This window comes from Coturnix japonica, chromosome 3 (assembly GCF_001577835.2).
Source record: "Coturnix japonica isolate 7356 chromosome 3, Coturnix japonica 2.1, whole genome shotgun sequence".
In the NCBI taxonomy this organism is placed as follows: domain Eukaryota; kingdom Metazoa; phylum Chordata; class Aves; order Galliformes; family Phasianidae; genus Coturnix; species Coturnix japonica.
In genome coordinates, this window is record NC_029518.1 from 88149712 (window position 1) to 88172033 (window position 22322).

The window sequence follows — 22322 nt, forward strand, 5'->3', positions numbered from 1 at the left end:
AAGCTATTATTTATTAACAGCTTTTTTTCAGTGCTGCATTCATGACACTCAGGGAAAGTACAGTTTTACCTGAAAGTAAGCCAGGACAGAGAGGAGCTGCAAAGTTTCCATCTTTGCTTTCAGATCAAATGTCTCAGCTTGATGAGGAGAAAATATATTTCCTTCCCCTCATCTCAGCCCTGGAAACTCTGACATGTGCCCAAACTCCAGCTTTTCCCTTCTGTTTGCTGACAATGTCTGGTTTCTGAGGGCTAACCCTACCTTTCTTGTTATTCCCTCCCAAAACACGTAACATAGAAAAATTCAAGAAATCCTGATGAAAAAGCCAGTGACAGTCAATGTAGACCCTGGGACTCTGTTTATAGCTCTCTAGATACGTTACCTTTTCTACTACCTTTTCATACCCAGGGCTGCACGTGGTGGCAACAAACAGCTTATGTCAAATGTGGCTCCCCACGGGCTGTGCTCTCATAAGGCATTAGAACTACTAATGCGTGATTGGTATATTTGCTGACCAACGTATTTACAGCTAAACTTGTTTCCCTCTGCAACATTTTGGCTTTCAGCAAATGCAGTTCAGCAGAAAACCAGAACCAAAAATGCTTTGTCTTCTAAAAGAGTCAGTTTTATATCAGATTTATCAGTGTATTAACGAGTATTTGACACACAACACGGTCAATTTTCGTAAAAGAAATTCGTTATAACATATGTAGGCTGAATATTTCCATCAGTGACCAAAGTAGTGGGACTAAAATATCCAATTGATTTTTTTTTTATTACCCTTTTTTTTCAACTTTCATTCTTTCAGGAGAAATTGTGTATCAAGTAACTGTGTATCCTTGGAACAATTTTTTACATATTCAGAACTGCTCAACTGTGTGCCTCCTTCCCTGTCTCGCTGTGGTGCTCAGCACTGGCAGAACAGTCTGCAGCAGCAGATTGGGACCCATTTGGGGCCTCCTGGAAAGTTGCTATGTCTGCTGGCAGTCTGGCACCTCCTTTCCTTTCCATTCCTTCAGAATTAGCCCCAGTGATAAATATAACTACTAATTATATTTTAACCTACATCTATTTTTTTTTCTTTTTTTTTTTTTTTTTCCCTTATGTATTCCTTATTAGAGTGTTTAATTGCTAGTAGACTTAAAGGTTTTTCTTTTCTGCATGCAGTGCACGTGATTGATACAGCAACAGCATTTTACCTGAGTCATCCTGTAAGATATAGTGTCTACTCTGTGTGCAAGCCAAATGCAAGTCCAAAGCACCAGTTATCTTCTTGATCTTGAGACAGCCTCAGTCCATATCTCAGTGTGAATTTTGTCAATGAGATCTACATTTGTTATGTCTGAGTCCCAGTTCCTATCAACAACAAAAAAGACTGGACAGCCTCCTGTGTCCATCTGGACTGCTTCGTGTGCCTTCTCTTACCTTGGGAGGTATAGAAGATGAAGAGCCAACATGAGGTGGCACTCATGTGGGGTTGGACTCCATGCTTCATAGGGTGATGCTCCCCTCCACCTTGTGGGACAACCTCCATTCGGGGAGAATGGGTCTTTCTTTGTAACGCAGACACAATTCAGTTTCCTAATCTGCCTTCTGGGCTGCTTCATGTGCCATTTAATTAGGGAGGGTCTGAGAGGGGGGTGAGGTTGGGAAAATTGAAAGAACCTGAAGGTTTGCAAGCCCCATTTAGTTTTAAGGGAGCTTGAATAGGGTTTACCTCAACATCTGGAGATTTTCTCTGGGAATGGTGGTGTTATTAGGTTGTAAACATATGTTGCAGGTGACATTTAGAGGAGAGATGGAAGGGAACGTACTTAATTGTACGCTTTTTTCCAGCTTTATGTGAAAGAATTGTATATTGATGCACAGGGAGAAGCAGGGGAAATAATAAAGCTGGCACCTCCACATAGATCATTTAGATTATCAACTTTTAGCATCACAAGGTATTATCTTGCAGTGCATATAATATAACAGTGAATTCCCCAAAGTGGGATCTTTTGGTAGGAAGTACCGACATGCAGAAGCTCAGATAATAACATTTCCTAAGGCTTTACCTTCTTACAGTGTAAAACAGAAGTTAGAAGGGTGCTGTGGGGAGAGCATAAACAAGTGTGTTCATTTGTGCCAGTGTAGATTCAAAGAGAGTGAAGACAGTAGCTGTGTGTGAGAGCTGCTTCAAAAACATAGGATGAAATCTTACCCTTACTGAAGGCAATGGGCTCTCTGATGAGAACTGGAGAAGAATGTTGCTGCCAGTGCTACTTAGATCACTAGTGAGAGAGGGAATTGTGATTGCCTTTACCAGCCTGTTCCAACATGAAAGCAAATTTCCCCTTGTATGAGTACTCTGGGTCCAATGGTAGTAACTTCTCTTACTGTTCAAAAGACTTGTTTTAAGATTACTAGCTACGATAACTTTGCAAAGCAGTGCAACTCTTGAAGAGTGTTCTATTTTGAAAGCAAGGAGGTAAACAAAAAATGCAGATGAGTTTAGTTTAGGTTTGAGTCTTAGTGAACACTACTGGGTGTAGAAAGCTCAAGAAGAAAACAAACTGACAGATTTTGCATGAAGGGGTTGAATTATTCATGTACTGAGTCAGTAAATGAGGTTACAGTGCCATGAATGCTCTGGCCCTCACATGAGAAATATAATCAGTGGGTGTTTCCATTTTTCCTGGGTTTGTTCAAGGGTAAACAGCTCGGGAGCATTCTAAAACTAAAGTATTCGTGATGAGATGTTAAAGTTTGCCCCACTGGTAGCTATCAAACGCGGGAGTGATCTGGAAAATGTTCAGAGTGATGGATGTTGTTTATGACACATTGTGCACAAATTTTCTGTGGCTTAGGGGACTGATACTAGGGAAGAAACCCAATGTTTCCAGAGACCAGGGATAAGTTAAGTGCACCATAACACTTCTCTGAATGTTACAACAGCATAGGTGTGACTAAGATATGCATGTGTTTGGAAACCTTTGAGCATCTCTACTTGATGAAAAACCATGGCCAGAAATCCCTTACATCTAAGCTTGGGGATCCAACTATTTTAAGTGACTGGGCACGGAAAGTTTACCAGTAGGGCAGCAGGTGAATAGAGCAACGTTGTGCCCAGAGAAGGGGCAGGATGTGTGTGCCAGTCAGTAGTAATGCTACTACTATTGCTTGGCAGGCAGTGCTGATGGAAGGAGAGGAAGCATGAGCCTCTTCTGGTTTTGGCTTCCTTTATTTGTAGGCCTGGACTTGGTGACTTTGCATAAACTTCACTTTCGTGATGGTTCAAAGTGTCCACTGGAATACGCGAGAGCAGGACAAGAATTGTGGTTCAGGGTTATCTGTTTCCAATGAAATCAGCATGTTTTGGTTTTGTTGTTTGTCTTTCTTGTTTTCCTTTCTTTTTTCCTTTTTTTTGGTTTGTTTTGTTTTTTAAATTATCATCATTATTATTATTTTCATTTTCATTATTATTATCATTATTATAATTATAATAATTATTATTATTATATATGGATCTTTTGAATAGTCATTTATAGAGTATATAGTATAGTATATAGAGAGTATATAGCTAATTTACAGAGTGACACAGAGGGCTTGTGTATTGGAGGGCAGAATGTGTGCAAATGCACACTGATGTTCCCATTTGAGACCACTAAGTCCATTAGATAACACTGTTGCTGCAATAAACCCTTATCAGCCAGCTGCGATTTAAGGAGCTTTACTCTCCTTTTGCTGTAACTACAGCTGGTGGGTGGGAGCCTTGTCTTTCCCTGGAAGCCTGCATGGGAATGGTGAGTTGATCCAGCAATGCTGACGTCTGCAGCTGGAATCCCATGTAACAGCGTTGTTTGCGTGCTTGCTGTGCTTTGCCTGGACCATCACGGTGGTGATTTCTTCCATTTCCCTTTTTGAAGGTAAAACATTAAATGTTTTTGTTCTGTGTCAACTTCTGTTGCTGCTCTATTTGTAGCACTGAGGTGGACACCCTTAAATTGCAAAATAATCAAAGTTTATGAGTGGAAGGACTTTTAATGTTCTAAGAGAAAGGCACTTTGATGATAATAGCTTTGAAGAGTCTACCACTTGTCTGAGTTACGCAGAGAAAAAATATATTGCTGCCACAAAACACGGGAGGTTAAAAGGTTCTTTTCCTCTAGAAATCAGATTTGCATAAGGGGATATTATGCTTCAGCTGTCTGTGCCAAGTCTTTGTCCTCAGATTCCTTTTACTGAGAGATGAAGCATTAGCTGCTGAATCTGAGCCTGGAGACTTTGCCAATCTCATCCAGGAACAGCAGCAGATGTAATGGGATGACACCAGCCCAGGAAAGCTGTTTGCAGGCCTAGGACAGACACCTGAGCTGGGCTTTAGATTGGATTGACTAGGGGCCTGTGTGTGCACGGGAGGCCCCTATGGAGTACCCCCACAATGGTTAGTGGGAACCCAATGAGTTAGAGAATGGCTCATTTTGATTCTGTATGCATATTGGCATCAGCTCGCGTTGATTTTCACCAGTTTGGGGTAGTCTATCTGCTTTCTTTACCCTAAAAAGCTGAAATATGAAAATGTTGAAAGAGGTTTTAAATGAAAAGGGAATTAATAGCTGAGTAAGTCCATGAATTATACGTAGCAATTCCAACACATAGCTACCCCTGGGAATTAAGTAACACCACCTGTGGGAGGGAGGGAGGGCTGAGGGGAGCAGAAGACAGACATGCAGTCAGGCAGGAATTTAGATAATGGATGAGACAGTTCTGGTGAAATCAGGTAATATCAGTCAAAATACTTCCAAAAGCTCCAGTGAAGTTGGTGTGATTCACAGCTGATGGAGACAGAGCTGAGGCTGAGTTGCCAGCCCACCCTCTCTGCTAATGCACAGCTCAGCTGAAGGCAGCGCATGTTGCACGCCTGTTTTCTGCCTCTAAGCACCAGGAGTACACTTAGGAGCAGCTATATGAAGGTGTCTCATTTTTCTGGCAATGAGTGTATGGGCAGGAAAAATAGAAAGGGAGAGGAGGTATGGAACATGTTATTTTGAAAAGCTTCTCAAACACCTCAGATATCTGCAGCTTAAATGCGAATACTCATTCTTTATTCTACTAGGATTGGTAAATGTTGACCTGAAATGGCTGTGCTTCCAGCTCCAAAGCAGCACTCAATAATGGTGAAGTATGCACTTCAATTATTTGTCTCAGAGGAAGCTGAAGAAATAGCTCTGGGTACAAAACCAACATCACACCGTCAATAACAGTGATTGCAAGTGGTAAGTAGAATGAAAGGACATCAAAGTCCCTAAGAAAAGGATGGAAACTCAGGAGCTGCGCAGGGCTCTTCAGAATGCTTCCAAGCTTTTCAGAAGTGCTTCAGAAGACTGACAGTTTCAACAAACACGCTGTGGTTTTTGTTATTGGTTTTTGATTCAGAAGCTGTGATCAACACTGGAGAAATACAAAAGATACCTCTATCTTTAATGCTATTCATAGACTGGTCAGGCTGAAGAAGTAGGCATAAGAGCTAATTTACGTGTTAACCTTGGCTTCAATGTGATGCTGATACATCGTTCTTCTTCTGAACCCCCATCATCACAACATCCAAGTGTCCCTGAAGCAAGTATTAGTGAATATATCTGCAAAGCAGCACTCTAATCATTTACTGCAGATGGGGAGCTGAGAGGAAGAGACTCAGTGATTTAACAAAGGTCATGGAGACAGCTGATTTAAATCCTGGTGCTGAAGCTTAGATTGACTAAGAACTGCTAATGATTTGTGTTATCGTGTTAGTTCAGCTGAGAAGAACGTTTCAGAGTGAATCTCCTGTTTGTGCGCACCTCTGGGGACTTGGCTGCAGTCGATGGATGATGCTGGAACTGCCCTTCTTTTGCACTGACCTAATCAGGAGTGGGTGTCCAGACCTCAGAAACAAAATAAACCCCCCCAAATGTGAATGTGCTCTTCCTGTGCTTTCGCTGTTTGCCGATGAAGGCGGCCCCAGTGGCCCACAGTGCCAACTCTGTAAATGCAAACTGTCTTCGAGGATGAAAAGCAATCCAGACATAATGAAATCACTGTGAAATACACCAGTTCTGCCTTAAATAACAGCTGGTTGTTGGAAGCACAGTGCGTTCCATGCTTTTGATCTTGCTGAGGGATCACCAGCAAGCAAGTCCATGTTCACTGAGTGCCAGGTCTGCTCCTGGCAGAGCGTGGGTTTCGTGTTAGCAGTTCTGCAGAACTGGTGATCTGGTGAATTTGCTTGAGCAGAGCCTAAACCACAAAGCACACAAATGAAATTAGAGTATGTTTCCTGGATAAATGTCGTTTAATCAATATGGAAACCAAAGCCCTGCCAATTTAATAGGATTCATAAAGCTGATTTGCTTTGTGTAGCTTGGAGCTAAAGTCAGGCAGTCTGGGCTTTAGCCATGTTTTTGACAGTGAATATGTGGTCAAAAGAAACCAAACCAAGTTCAGTAGGTGCATTTTTGAGTATTTTTGCATGTCGTACCCAGATACGATATGCTAAATGCCTACATATAGAATGATAGATCTCTGAGGAAGGTAAAGGGTAGTATTTCCCCCATCTCCTTGACCTTGCCTATGCTGTATAATTCTTTATCCTTTTGGTAAATAACAAACCCTGATTACAGAGTCAGACTGTGATGTTGCAGTGCTGTTAGATACCATCTTTAGCATGATGCAGCTCTAATTTACAAAGCCCGTGAGCAAGTTGTGAGGGCAAAAGGGGGCATAATCAGCTTCCATTGGGCTGGATTTGAAATCTTGCAGGAGCAGAGGCTCTACTTGTCCAGCTCACCAAGTTTTCTCCTTTTAGAATGGGACTTTGTGATCAGGGAAATGGCTGATGTGCTTTTGCTAGGCAGCAACTGCAAAGAAATGTAACAGGCTGCCTAGAGCCAAAGTGACAGTTTTCTCTGGCTAAAATGCCAGTGTAACAAAGGGATCAAGATTTCCTAAGTCAGACTGTGAAATTAAGGCCTCGTGATATCCTTGGCAAGTTTCCTGATGACTTCAAGAAAACTGAATTCCACCCAAATCTTTCAGTACAAATGGGAACTTCTTGAGCAAAGAGCATTTAATACTGCCCGTGACTGTGCTGAGTGGACTTTTCGATCATGAGATTATGTTCTTTATTTGTCTGCCAGCAGCTGTGTAATTTATGTCCACACCTTCAATTTTATTGTGATTTAAACCTGCCTATTCAGCAGTGTTAATAGCACTGCTGGGAGCAAGGCCATAATAAGTACATCTGCCCAAAGGGCTCCTCATGGTACCCATAGCCACAGCTGATGCGCAAGACTGCACTGGAAGCTTCTCTTTTCTTTCTCCTTTTCTTTTTCTTTGCTACCATTAACAGCACAATCAGATTTAGTTCCCACAGTATGTTCTCAACTAATTGTCCTCAAGTAGTATTTCTATAGAATTTCTATGAGAATTTAACATTAAGACATCAGATTTTTCTGTATTTTTCTGTCCTCTCTGCGGCTTTCTTGTTCACAGAGGTGAGTTTGCAGTCAGCTCCAATGCACAAACAAATAGTTTGCTTTTCTCAAGTTGGAAAGATTGTTTTTGAAGATTTCAAGCATAAAATGCCAAGGATTTTATCCTCCCCGCTAGTTCTTACAGTACCAGCACAAGGCCAGACAAAGTTTAGGTAGAATGATTAAGATGATTCATTGGTAAAGGCATTGGCAACAGCCTAATTTTGTATCTTCCTCCTGCTAGTTTCAAATGAAGTATTTTTGAGACATTCAGATCACTAATTAGTCTTACAAATATTGTGTAAATTAAAAGCTTTGAAAATTATATTATTTACGTACAGTGGTATTCATATTTTCTTTAAGCTTCTCGAAAATTAGCCCACATTTTGAGGAGAAATTGTGAAATTGTACTTATTTTCACTTGAAAAATAGGATCCTTTAAAAACATTGATTGCCTTATTTTCATTCAAAAATGTCTCTCCCTGTGAATGAAAGCCAGTTTTAAATGGAGTGTTCTGCAACATTAGAGTAATTATTGACACGAGAAAATAAATATCCGCATATTGAAATGCAAACATAAAAGAGGAGCATTTATTCTTTCCCATGAAATAATTGAGCGTGTTCTCGCACGCTAATTGGCTGCGCCATCCCATGGTAAGACCACACACACTGAGATTCATCTTTGCAGAACAGTTTTTAAAACCTCCAGCTCCTTATCAAACTCAGAAGTGCAGGGTGTAGAGTGAGGGAGGGGTGGGTTCATGAAGACAGCATGTACACAGGGTGTATTTTTGCCTCTGTGCAGGAGCTCAGGAGCATGTGTTCAGTGGGCTGCAAAATCACTCAACAAAAACATTTTCTTTCTTACATTTTGGGAAGCGACGTTACTCCCTTTCAGTCTGAATGCGGAAACTGTGCTTATCCTACTGAAATTGTACTCTTTAGACCTTGCAAATGCATGAATCATATCCACATATGGGGTTTCTGCCTCAGCACAGGGTTTCACTTCATTAATAGCTTTGTTATCTTGCTAGCGCGTAGACTTTTTTCAGTGTTAAAGCAGGTTAGGAGTCATGGTTCTTCTGTCAACCCATTGGAGGCCTCTGTGCTACCTGAGGTCATTCAGCAAAAAACTTCAATACAAAGTTAGCTTTTCATCACTTTATGTCACTAAACAATTCACAACAGAACATACTGAGACACTTGTCTTCTAGAAGGGAGGTTTTCTACTGTATCCTCCTATTTCTGCTGGGCCCCTGGGCAAACTGGCCTGTTAGCTCTGCAGTCCAGTAACCTCATTGGCAGTTGCAGCTGAATCAGCCTGCAGAGGCATACAGCAACCACTAGCATTAGTCTTACAGACACACTTAGAAAAACACCTTGAAAGTTCCGGGGGCCTCCATACCTCCCCTGAAACTTCTGCATCTCACAAAGGTTGGAAGACAAAACCTACATAAGTTACATATATATATGTGTGCGTGTGTGTTTTGCAATCACCTGGCAACAGCTTTTTGTAAAAGTAATAGATGTGTGTTGACTTTCATGAAGGCATAGTACTATGGTGTATTGTGCAGGGACACCAGCAGTGATGGCCTGCCTTCTCCATCTGGCTCCTGTAGGCCTCAGTCTCTCAAAAGAACTGCTTAGCGCCTCAACAGATGGTTGTCACACGATTAATTAGGCACAGACACGGGAAGATGGGGGTCTGGCAGGAGCCAGCACTGCCAGCATTTCCTCTCACGAGCACTTGTTTAACAAAAACAACTCAAGTTGTTTTCTCACGAGATAAGAGCTGGCGTGGTTGTGGGTAGGCTGGGTTTGGGTAGTCTCACAGTAAAACTTTTCACATGTTTTAAACACTCTATTTGGGACAAGCTGACACCACTTGAAGTCCCCAGGCGTGGGTGGGTTGGCAGGGCTCTTACTTTGTTGACACATTGGATTATATAAGCAGCCGGCAGCTATCCTGAGTGTGCATGGGTGTGTATGCATGTGTAGGAGAAGAATAGTGATGGTCCAGACCAGAGACCGTGATACATATGCATCCCATAATAACTTCCATACGCTGAACTGTCATGTTTAACTGTATGAGACGGGGGGGTGGAGGAGGGAGGCGCAGCTTGACTTTTACCTCCAGCAAAATTCCACACTGGAGCATGTGGGTGGACCTGCCATTTAGTTGAATGCAACAGGGTTGTATTCATTTCTCTCAGTTCCTGGGTGCTATCTTGCTGGCTGGTCCTGGTGATAACACTTAATGGGAGTAGGTTTAATACCAGCAAAACCAGAAAATAAGCTTCAGAAATCGTGTTTCTTATCCATACCAGTGTGATTTTAAAGTAAGCACAGGAGGCACTTCCCATCTGAGTGGATAAAGGTGAGGGGGAGCCTACTCAGCTGTGTTTCCATGCTCATGGGGTGTGCAGTGCGTAGGTTGAACTCAGCACCTGAACTTGATGATGGATACAATAATTACAGGTGCTTTGTCAGGTGAGGCCTCAGATGTTACAGGGTCACAGATTATGGGTGCCCCATTTTAGGCCGCTGGGCCTTGTTTCCATTGCAGGTACTGTACGGGCATAGACTGAGTTGGAGGTGAGGAGATGCTAGGGACTTGGCACTGCCAAGCAGTGGTCTCAGCACTGATGGAAATGAGAGACTGCTGTGGAGAATTTTGCCCTTAAACTTCTTGGGCTCAGATTCTTTGAGCTTAAGTGAGGATTTTTATTCATCTACCTGCCAGGCTCATTGTGATTAAATGGTTTTGAAGGTGTTTAAAGGGATTAGAGTGTTTTCAAGGTGGAAATCACCAGGCTCCGTTACTTCTCTGACAAAATCTTTGAGGATCAAGTGTGAGAATAACATGGGATTTTTCTGCAGTGCTCTAAGAAACAAAACAAAGCAATGAGTCAGAAGCCTGGAAATTTGAGAAGAACGTAATATTTGGGAAGTATTTTTTGGTGAAACTTCACAGGTTTCTGTGGCAATGAAAGAAGAAACCTAAGGGATGATGTCCCCACAGACATGATTGTATAGATGGGTAATGCATTCTCAGGTAATGGTGTGTCCTGGTAGAGCAGCTCTCCTTTGGCTCCTGTTTCACAGCCAGTGGATGTGCGTTTAGTGTCTAAGTTTCAGAGCTGGGATCAATCACAGATGTAGTTCACAGCAGGGGTGCCCCACTCCTAAAACCAAGCCCTTGGCAGCTGAGCCCAGCATACCTGGGGTTTGCTGGTGACTGCAATGAGTCTTGGATGTGAATCCCTCTAAACTATCATCTCTAAAAAGATGAGCTTAAATGAGAACAGCCTCTGTTTGGTAACCTCAGCAGTGGAGTATGGAGTCATCATGGCAGGACCCTCCTGGAAGTTATAGGTATGCCTTTTTCTTGACATTTTTAGGTTAGAGGTAGACCAGAACTTCCTGAGAGTAATTCATCATATACTAGCTGATCATATTACCTGATTTTTTTTTTTTACTATTGTGGAAGAAGCCTAGACAAATATTTTAGGCTTAAGAAACAGCTTTTCAGTACAGAATTATCTGAGGTAAAGCATCTAAAATCCTGGCTCTGAGACTGTTCATGTTGATAAGAGGTTCATGTAGGTAAGAGGTAGCTGAAGAATCTTCAACAAGTTTAAGATCTTTGCCAGCACTCTCAGACTGTCCTTGAGTGCATTACTGGCCCACTGAGAAATGTTTTGCTTGGATTTACATTGATCACAGCATCAATTCTTGGCCTCAGGGCAACACAGAAAGCAGAAGATGATTTAAAGGCCTTCTGTCGAAGCTGTGATGGGGAAACTTATTGTACAGCTGGGAACTTCTCTATTTGTAAATACATCTAAAGTATTCGGCTTCACTGAAAGAGGAAAAATATTCGAGAAGAAAAGTGTTGTTGGTAGATGTTGATTTTATACACATTTCTCGTGGACTTCTAATTTTAACAAAGCTACTGAAGGTCTCTTTAGGTCACTCATCTCCTAAGGAGCGTGGAGGAGGTGTACAGCTATCCGGGTTACTGTCCCCTCACACTGTGACACTGCCAGTATATGGAAAAACAAGTTTAAAATCTTTTCTCTTACTTCATTCTGGCACACGAGTCAGAGAAACACCGACGTTTTTTGGCTTCCCTCCTGCTGGTCTGCACTTGTTATCTCTGTGATTTTTATGGAGGTGGCTGGTTATAGAGGTTGGGGTTTTTTTGTCACTCTTTCTAATTCAAGTCAACATTAAGGCCTTGTTAGCCTGACGGGATCAGTCTTGAGTAGGCTGAAGAAATTGTATTTATTGATAATCACCCTTAAGTTCTTTGTCAGCTTCCTTCCCCCCTCATTATGAAATAGGCATTGTGAGAAGCTCAGAGTCTAGGAAAACCCGCATAATTGTTTCATACTCAAGAGATTTACAGCAGACATTTGCTGGCTTACTTACCCCACATCATATTCAGAGGAGATGCTACATCCCTCTGCAACTCAGTGTCGTTTTAGATTGTGGTTGGTATTGATTATATTTCACATTATGTTCTACTTTAATAATCCTCTTTCTTTAGGATCTTGTGATTGTACAATAGCAGAGTTTATCCAGTCCCTCTTTTCTTTTTGTTTCACAAAAAAGCACAGAACAGGGATTTTCTTGTCATATTACACTGTGCTTAAGAGAGCTGAGCAAATGGATCTAATCTCCATAACATTAATTTTTCTGCACACTGAAGAAACAAAGCAGCAATAAATCTGCACATCCGAGTTTTTGTTTAGTTTGTTTCTTCTTCTTTTCAGATATCCCAATGATTTATGGGAGGAGTTCCTGGGCAGGGGGAGGAATGGTACAGCCAAAGGTTGTAACTCTTGTCGACTGTGAGTCATAATATATTTAGCAAGGGATAATGCAAATGCTGAAAAAATAGAGGAAGGGAGAAGAGGGAGAAAAGTGCTCTTCCTGATAGGAAAGCTATTAATCATTTAGCTCAGGAGGCATAATGGTTTGTGCAGCATCCCTGGAAGATTCAGGGTAAGAGAAGAGGGGATCATTAGGAGGATGCTGAAAGCTTGGAAGGGAGCGGACCTGTTTGGAGTCTGGATATCAAACTGAATGCGGATGTGTGTAGAAAGAAGCAGTTCCTGGGAGCAGAGCACCCTTTTCCCATTCAATGAAAAACTTGTTTTCCAGACCTTTTCTGATAAGGAAAGCTGCTGCTGCTCCTGATTCTTCATGCAAACCTCTCCTTACTGGAGGGAAAGGCAGGTGGCAGCTGCTGCCTGGGTGGATGCCAGGAACTGAATCAGGGACCAATGGAGCTGAAAGCATCAGTGCTTAGTGGCTGTGCTAATTGTGTTTTCCTGTCTCATTCCCTGTGGTACAGATGAGACCAGACGCACACAGCCCAACCTAAGTGCTGCACTGGTGGTGCTGGCCACACATCCCCATTGCAGAACCAGTGTGACTGCAAGGATGCTGTGTGCACTTGGACTGTTCTGTGTGCATGTGCAGCCTCCACTTGCCATGTCTCCTGGGCTGAAGGTCACTGTGAGTCTGCCTGCATTGCCCACGTGATTTTTTTGTTGGTGGTGTGTGTGTGTGTTTCTTTAATGTAATTGTATTTCCATATAATACCTTTGCCGTATCTAACTGTCTGCTATCCAAACAGTGGATCCTAGAAGCCCCAAAGGACAAGGAGGCAGAGCTATGGTGCAGTCCTGGGAATAGTGTCAGTCCCATAGTCACCCTAGGACAGGTCACCCAGGAGTGGTCATGAACCCACTGGGCGATATCTTCTGAGGAAATCCAGCAGGAAAGCTCAGGCTTCTGTGTCCCAGGGGAGCAGTTATTGCTTGCTTGCTCTTCTGGGCATCTCTAGAGTATCAAGGGTGTATGGATGCATGTGCTGTACTTTTCTGGGGCATAGCAAGGAAATTGAGTGCCCAAAGGAGGTGCTGTTGCTTCTAGAGTTGTTGCTGTATTTCACAACAGGTTTAACAGGACACAGACTCGTTTCTAAGGGATAAGAGCTGAGAATGAGCTCCTGAAAAGAGCTGCAGATGAGACTTAATGTGGTTGTGGATGCTGCTATTAATAATGCAGGAGAGAGATGGATCTGAGACATCTGAAGGAAAGCTCCTGAGACAAGCTCACGGCTGTGTGAGCAGAGCCACCATCAGACTGCTGCACAGCTGTGGGCCAGCACCACCGCCCTGCTTTGCACTACAGGATGGCCATGAAGGGCTCAGCAAGAACAGTCTCAGTGTCCTCAAGCAGGGATATTAAAAAATTAATGCAATCACGTTCACATTACTCTAAATATTTCTTCTGCTGCTTCTTCATGAGGATGGCTCTAGTGTCTCCTATAAGCTTAGCCCACAAAGTGGGGAGTTGCAGAGGGTGACTTTATTGCTGCTGTGCTGCTCCATGAAATGCCATTATGTTATCCATGTCCCAGCTGCTTTGAGTGATGGTGAATTCATTTATATCCTAGTTATTAAAAATTTTCTAAATAATCTACTAACTCTACTTCCTTCAGGTATTAGAGACTTCTTTGTGTCTTCTTGAAATTCTTTGATGCTGTGTAATGATGATATTTATCAAACTGAGATTAAACCAACAGTTAATCTGCAATTACATTAGAAGCAAGGTTTGCCCTTCTCCTTGGCTGACACTGAAGACAATGTTTGGACAAAAGCTGAGCTGTGCCTGGCACACTTAATGTCCCTTCAGAACCAAAGAGATCTGTACCAGCACAGATCAGAAGGCGGAAAAGAGTGGCAGCTCTGAGGAGCTGTTTTAATTACTCAGGAATTACACAGCTGTGCTAAAATAACAGGGGAAGGATGTCCGCAGAAATGATCTTGAATTGCTTTCAGTATAGCTTGTTCAGAAGTCAGATAGGCAGTGTTTGTTTTTGTGGTTTTTTTTTGCTTCAGAATGGAAAAGCTGCAGTCTGAAGGAGGTACCACCTTAGTGTCGCAGAGCCTGATTGAGAAAGGCATGTCTGTCATTTGTTTCTTGTTGCATGGTGATGGTTGCTGGCTGAGGTCTGTGCCATTGATATGCCTGGAGAGGCTTTTGAGTTTCCTATTTGAAGATGTTCAGAAGTCATCTAGACATTGTCCTCCGCACCCTGTTCCTTTGACCTTGGCTGGGACTTTACTTTACCTACCTCTTTACATTCCCCTCTAAAAAGAGTCATGTCACCACCTGAGTTTCTTGCTGTGCAGGGGTTTGATATTCTTTGAAGTAAAGGGGATGTATGAAAATACAGCTTGCATGGAGGGGGTGGTGACAATTCACCTGGTTACAACACCTCCACAACTGTAGTAGATCTAAGCCAACAGCCTGACATGGGCTTCCTTCTGTGGAGTGGTTGGGGGTGGGACTTCCAAGAAGACAAGTTCTGCCCAAACTTAAAATGCGACAGTGGATGTTACGGGAAAAAAAATATATATATATGTGAAAGCAGGAACATTTCTTACTGATTTCAGTGTTGTGATCTTTTAGGACAGGAAGATTAATCTAATCTCTGGGACACTGAGACAAGAGCTAGACGTTATTCCCAGCAGCCAAGGATGAAGTATCAGGAGCTGTCAACAGTTGAATGGAGCTTGAGGAGATGATGGAAGACCTGTGGTCAGAGATGGGCTTTTAATGATGGGCAGCCTAGGGAGAGCAATATGAACTGATTCTGCGCTTCTTAGATGGCTGGAAAGCGGCCAGAAACCTTGGAGACATTTGGATACCACTGGAATGAGTTTGTGTGCATACTTTGCTTTGTCAAACACGAGATGTAAAAACACTGTATCCCACCTGAAAGCTGCCTTGTTTCAGAGTCACATCCAGCATCATTGCAAGCATGTTTAGACTGTGAAGAAGTGAAGTCTGTAGCAAGGAAGCAATTGTTAATGGAACTAATGTTGTTGAATAGAATCTGCAGTTGTGGAACAGAATTAGGAGGCTCTTTCTTTAAATAAAATAAGAGGAGCTATTCACAAGAGACTATATGGAGCACAAGCAAGCTAGGTTGGGAGTTCACGGTAATACTAAATACCTTGCAGTGCATGAGCTATTTTTCACCAGGGAGACCAGAAGCCCTGATCAGTATTAAAAGCATGTTGTCCTATGGCAAATACAGAGCAAACACAGATAGCAGGTAGCCACCCCTGGAAAGTGTTTGTTTATTCTGACACATTGAGAGATTTATACATAATTTGTGGACCTGCACTTAATCAAGTCACATGAACATGTAGACAAACACGTGCGGCCATGCTTGTATCTTTCATTGGACGTTATTGGTAAAGAAAAGAATTAGGGTAAGGATTTGCATTGTTGGTGCAATGGAGGGTGCCATTGTAAGCCAAAACCTCTTTTGTCACAGCCAGTAGAGTTCCAGTAATTGCATTGTAAGGAGTAATAATTGACGTTTCAGGTACAAGAAGTGAAGAGCCTGGCTCATTTGTAGAGTATATACCTCTAGAGGATGACACAGAAATGCCATGAATACTAAAGTCTGTGAACAAAACCTACTCCCATAACTGACAGCAAATTTTTGGCATCTTTCTTCTTCCAGGGGACAGCAGATCAACAAACAGCTTTCACAATGTTCTCCATTTGTGATGACTTCATTCTTTTATTTATAGTCTTCCATGGTGATGGAGCCCACAAACTCTGTTCCACATTCTTTGATTCTGCTTATGGGCAGCATGAATGGTGAATGCTTCCTGATGGCATCCTCACCCAACTGCAGGAAGCCTGCTGCTCAGCAGCTGGAAGTGAAGCATGGTATGGCACAGGCTGCATGGAAAGCAAGAGAGGACACAAGCATCTCATCCAGAGCATGGCAGGATTGTTCAGCCTTCCCCACTATTCTGTTAACAAGTCTGTTCCCAGAGTAGAGAACCCAAATGAGACCTAGGGCAGCTTTTGATGTAGTCATGCTTTATGCTCTGCCATATCTCTGCTGGCAAGGCACCCAGCAGCTTGGCTTGGCAGCGAGAGTCTCATTGCTGTGCTGGAGAAAGCCGGAGGAGTCACAGAAGTTGACGTATTTGGGTTTCCTTGGGTAGTGACAGGCAAGTGCTTGACAATGTGCTGTGCCTGTTCCAGTGCTCTGCTCCTTGCTGCCATGGCGCTCACTGGAGCAGCCAAACCCACAGGAGCTCACATCTTGCATGGGGTTATGAGCTCCCAGCATAAACCAGGAGGGTACCATTGCTGGGCAGTCAGGCACAAACAAAACCAGTCATTTAATCTGTGCCATCTACAGGTCTAGAACCAGAACAAAGCTCCAAGTTCTTGGCAAACTGACATTGCCGGCAATAGTGAGGCTAGAAAAGACCTGCCTTAACCTGAAAAGCTGTGCTAAACACCTTGCAAGATCATATCTGTCTCTGAATTGGAGCCTGATTCTTGCTGTTGTTCTCTCACAGGCACTGAGGAGCTCAGTGATGCTCTGGGTTTCCACTCTTGACAATTTAGATGTAGGATGAAATTTTCAGGAGCATCCATTATAGATTTTCAGAAGGAAATTAAACATATATTCAGGCATTGAAATCCACTGACACACTCACACTGTCATAATTCAACCTCTGGAATAGGAAGACTGTACCCAGAGTGCCTACTGACAGCAGCCTCTGTTCTGTGCTGGCAACTGCTCTGTGCTGGAAGCAGTTCTGATAAGCACTATAGATCTACGCATACTGCAACCACACCAGGACTCTTCTAACAGACTGAGAGTACAGATTATTGATTTCCAGCATCTGCCTGAGTTGTTTGATTTATTGGTAGATAAGTGTGTGTGAATTCTGAGCCTGAATCCAGATTAAAAACCAGAATTATGCCAGTCCTTATCCCTAGTGGTCCCAGAAGAGCTGGAGGAACAATGTCAGTGCAACAGTCTGACATGAAGTGTCCAAAACTTGCCTGAGTATAATACCTTCAGCTAGAGCTGGATTTATCAGCCAGCTCTAGTCTTCAAGGATTTGGTTCTTAAAGAACCCTGAATTGATTAGTTACTCACCTAAACAGGATTTAAGTTCCAGATGGGCTCCTTTATTCAGATGACAGAGGGCCATTACATTGCTAGAGTTATTACCACGTCCCCTGTATGTGCCTCTAAATGAATCACTGGAATAGTGATCACATTTATAAGAAAATTTGCTCCTACAAACTCCTCCGATTTAATACCATAGTTGGAGATCCAGATTGAGTTACATTCCTACACCTACCTGAAGATATGTGGACTTCCAACCTCACCACCAGACACATTCATATTTCATGTATAATATTCTTCCTTGATTCCTATTTGTTTTAGCCTCCATTGCTGCAGGTTCATTGCTGTAAGATACTTATTGATTAGTGGCCTGAGTTCAGAGACAGAACTCCAAGCAAACCCAGAGTGTTGTAGGATGTAGCAGTGGTTTTTTTTTGCTATTTCATTTTTTAAACAGGCAATTCTTCCCTCTCAGTTGCTGTATTTCAGTAGGGTGGAATGCTCTGCTGCAGTCTGTCCGTGTCTGATAAGCTGGAGAACTAAATTCTGACTAAATGTGGTCATAAATGATCCTGTGGCATTTCTACAATTATTCCCTGCTAATGCAGCTTTCTGCTCAAGCTCCAGCCCATGAATTCTATTCTCCATCCACAACACTTGCAATTGCAGGTGTAAAGATTGTTCAGTTACTGCTCTCACTTGCTGTGTGGGGCTATCAGTCCTGTTAAATCACTGCTTAATATTTCTAAGTGCAGATTCAAGCAAACTGCATCCACATAATCCGTACACAGGTTCCACCACTCATCCTTACTAATGCTCTTGGCTTCAACAATATGATTTTTTATTTTTCTAGCCACCGCTGAAAATTCTTTCAGCATATGAGGTCTGGGCATGTGGATGACACCCTAAAACTCATTTTCCCATGTGACCTTTAGGACTGGAAAACATCTTGTTGAAATGAAAAATTAATGCATGGCTGAACCTCCAGCATATTTTCTGTGACACCAAAGCATATTATTGAGTTGATTTTCTTGACCTCTTTTCGAAGATAGGCTTCAGAAAAGCATGACACTGTAACCGTGTAATTTTCCTCTTGCCAAATCAAACCTGTGGCTGAATTGTGTTGCTTTTATCTACCTCTCGTTTTCCCTGATATTTCACTCCTGGGGTCTTTGGGGAAACAGAGCTAGGAATAGAAGTTGCAGTTTGCAAAGACAAAAGCTTAGAGGCAAGAACCAAAAACATGATTGACCTTTTGACTGAGTATTGCATTCTGAGGCTTGCGGATTTATCAGTTATATCTGCGAAGGCCGATGTGACCTGCAAGGCCAACACATTCATGTGCTATCGTCACAACTTTTTGTTGTGTAATTGTCTCAAATGTAAAGACACCCCCCTGCCAGCATTGACTTTTAGCCAATTTCCTTTTGCTTTTGTGTTCCCAGGGCCTTCTGGTCTTATTTGTTCCTTTCTGATAGGTAGAGTGGGAGAGAGATGAAAAAGAGTGTATTCCAGAATAGTGTACAGTAGGTGTCCCATGATGAATCATCCTTCCTGCCTATCTACCTCTCCTAAAGTGAGTCATTAGGAGAGGAACACGAGCCCTCTTAAGAGCTAGGCTTTTCTTAGTAAGCCAATCATTTGCTCTTGTGTATAAGAAGATCCATTCTTTTTAAGCTGTTATTGTGCCAACATAAAATAATTGCTGAGATATTTCAGGTTTTCGTCTAGTGCAAATATAAGAAAGATCCATTGTGTTGATGCCCTGAGAGAAAGGTGGCCTTTGACTTAGTAAAGAAACCATCAATTTATTCAGTAGTCCAAGCTTTGTTCGGTTGTTTATTTGTGGAGAAGCATTCTGTCTTGTCCATAATTGCACAAAAAATGACTAATGACTGGCCTTCCACTGAGATCCTGGCAGGGAGGACTTCTGACCACACTGACAGCTTCCTAATAGCATTTATGTCCAAATAAAAAGGCAGAGGGTGTTGTACCTCTCTCTGAGTGGCAACATTTGTACTGCTTTCCTTACTACTCAGAAAAATCTAGAGCTGTGCTGCTGTCTTCTGAAAGCCTGTCTGTGCCCGCACAGCAGCTAGTGATGCGATGCCTTGAGTGCAGTGAACCTTTCAGACCGTTTTAGATGCCAGAACTCCAGACTCTTACACAGTCAATAGAGAGAAAGCTCTTTCAGAATGCAATCACAAATATGTGGTATCTTGAAAAATATTTGGAGCATGGGAAGGTTTACAGTGCAAAGAGCATCAACAGTAAATCAACAAACCGCTGTGAAATAACTGACTTGAAAGGTAAGAACAGACCTAAGAGAGTGAGGAACTGCATGGTGACACCTTTAAGACTCTGCCTTCTCTTTCTTCCTTTCTTTAGCTGTTACAATAATCAGAAGCTAAATCCATTTTCATAAATACATCATGGTATGGTGTGCAATGAATTCATTACAGTGAAATGACATACTCTTGAAGGAACTCAGACGAGAAATGAGAATTCTTAATGAGCTGAACATTAAGCTGAACACAAGTCCCAGCCATGATGGCTCTGAGCATTGCGGTGTGGCTGCAGGAGATCAGTACTGCACAAATGAGTTGGCAAGGATGAAGATCTGGGTAAAATTTTACTTCCTGCCTTATTTTATTACTCCACCAACAGTCTTCTCTTTAACTTTGATTTCCCTGCAGGTAAAGCTTGAAATGCCCCACTGAGTGGTGGAGTTCAACTACAACAATTGTACACTGATGGCATTGTGTAACAAGTATGTTAAATGGGAAGCTTTCAGTGTGTTTATTGAGCTTTTCAGGATAAAGGTTTCTGATGCATCCAAAAATTGTTTTAGCTCTTCATCCTTCCTCAAGGTAATCTTACTGAACATTAAAGAAAACTGTGTGATGTTTATTTTCTTTGTCAGATTCCTGTGGTAATACTGCATACTGCTGCAGCAGACAGTGAGGGGAAAATTAAAGTGTGTTGCCAGTCCAGTGCCCCAAATCTCTAAATCCCAGAGGTATTGCCAGCTTTAGGCAGAGTAGTGGCTGGCATGAAAAGCCATGGACATTCCACCTACAGTAACAGAGCTCTGGAAGAGGAATCTGAAGGCTGGAAACTAAACATGTGGATGAGCAGATATGGGTCACTATATGGGTCCTTGGTCATTGGTTCAGTCATCACTGTTTGTAGCAGGAGCCGGAGCCAAGCTCTCCATGACGTCTCCTTCTTCACACCCACCTTTGCTATCTCCTCTGTGTTTCTCTTCCTACAGAGGGAACAGTGCATTTCTGACTAACATTGTGGCACTGTGGGATGTGGTTTAGTGAACACAGTGGAGGTGGTTGGACTAGATGATTTTAGCGGTCTTTTCCAATTCCGTGATTCTATGCTCTCTTCCGTAGGGCAGCAGAACTCAGTTTTCCTACTCTTGAAAAGACTTACGAGTTGGCCCTGACTAAAAGCTTGGCTTGCATTTACACTGCAGCCCTGTTTTGTTTGCTTGGATTTCATGCTGCTATGACCTGCCCACAATAACAGAGCAGTACCAGTAACCAGTACCTGGTTATTAGGAACTGTACTGTAGAGCTGTATCCACATTTTTCGAAGTTTTACCATTTGTGGAATTCATCTACAGAAATAGGGGGATAAAAATAACAACAACAAAAACCCCAAACCCCAAACCCACAAGCCACATGACAGGACCATTCATCAGTAGATATAACCTTTCTCAGACTTTGTTGTTCAGTTTATGATTATTCTGTGTACAGGACACATTATAAAACGTTCCCTTCACATCATCTCAATGACAGTCTGGTTTGAAGTAAAGAAAGATTTTAATGGAAAAATATCCAAACACCTCTTGAAAACATTTTTGACTCTTGTCCTAAATCCCTCATGTATTTCACATGGGGTAGAAAATGTTGCTATTTGCAGTATTCGGATACCATAATCTGGCTGATTTCTTTTTATAACCAAAATAATTGTATGTCTGATTTGCCAAGAATGTAAAAAATCCCAGGCAGCTCTCAGTATTTATGTCACCATAGCACCAGTTGTCCTGGCAGGGGCTGGGGATTTTTACAGTGCATGCTATACAAGCAGAACCTTCAAAAAAGGTTTGCGTTAGAGCTTGACTCTTTACTTTTGCAACCCATTTCTGCCATATTTCATTCATAGTGAGAAAATGTGAGGTACTGAGGTGGATATCACCATTCAATTAGTGAAAACTAGTATTAGATTGCCAGTTGAAAGTGTATCTTGTCCTGTTATAGTAAGGTAAAGCTAACAGGATCTTTCTGCTGGGATTATATGCAGAGATAGGATGGTTCCTGATGATAGCTACTGATGTAAAAACACATCCTTTCTCAAGCGCAAATGTAGAAGCAGTGTGATTCCTTAGGAGAAGAACCACTGTCATGCAACGTTGAACCTGCTGGTGGATGCTTAGGTAATGAGAGATGACAACATTTAGACAGGAGATTAAATGTTTTGTGGAGGGAGTTCAGTGTTGGATTCATAGCAAGCTTTGAAACTTTCTCCACTTATCCAGATCTCCCAGAAGCTTCACTTTGAAAAAAGAAATATGCCACGAATGTGGTACTTCAGCACTTTGATATCAGTGCGGGGGTAACCCACCAAAATATCCCTCTCTGTTACCCCTCTTTGTCACAGCTGGACTTCTCACTATCAGTCAGTGAAGTGACATGAATGAATCCCCTGTGCAAAATGCCATCGTCATGCAGTATTTGTGGTTTGGTTCTCTCCAAGTCATAAAGATTCCAACAGCACATGAAGGGAAAAATACCATCACCTTCTCTTCCCCAGTGCCATGGCCTAATTTTTAACATAAC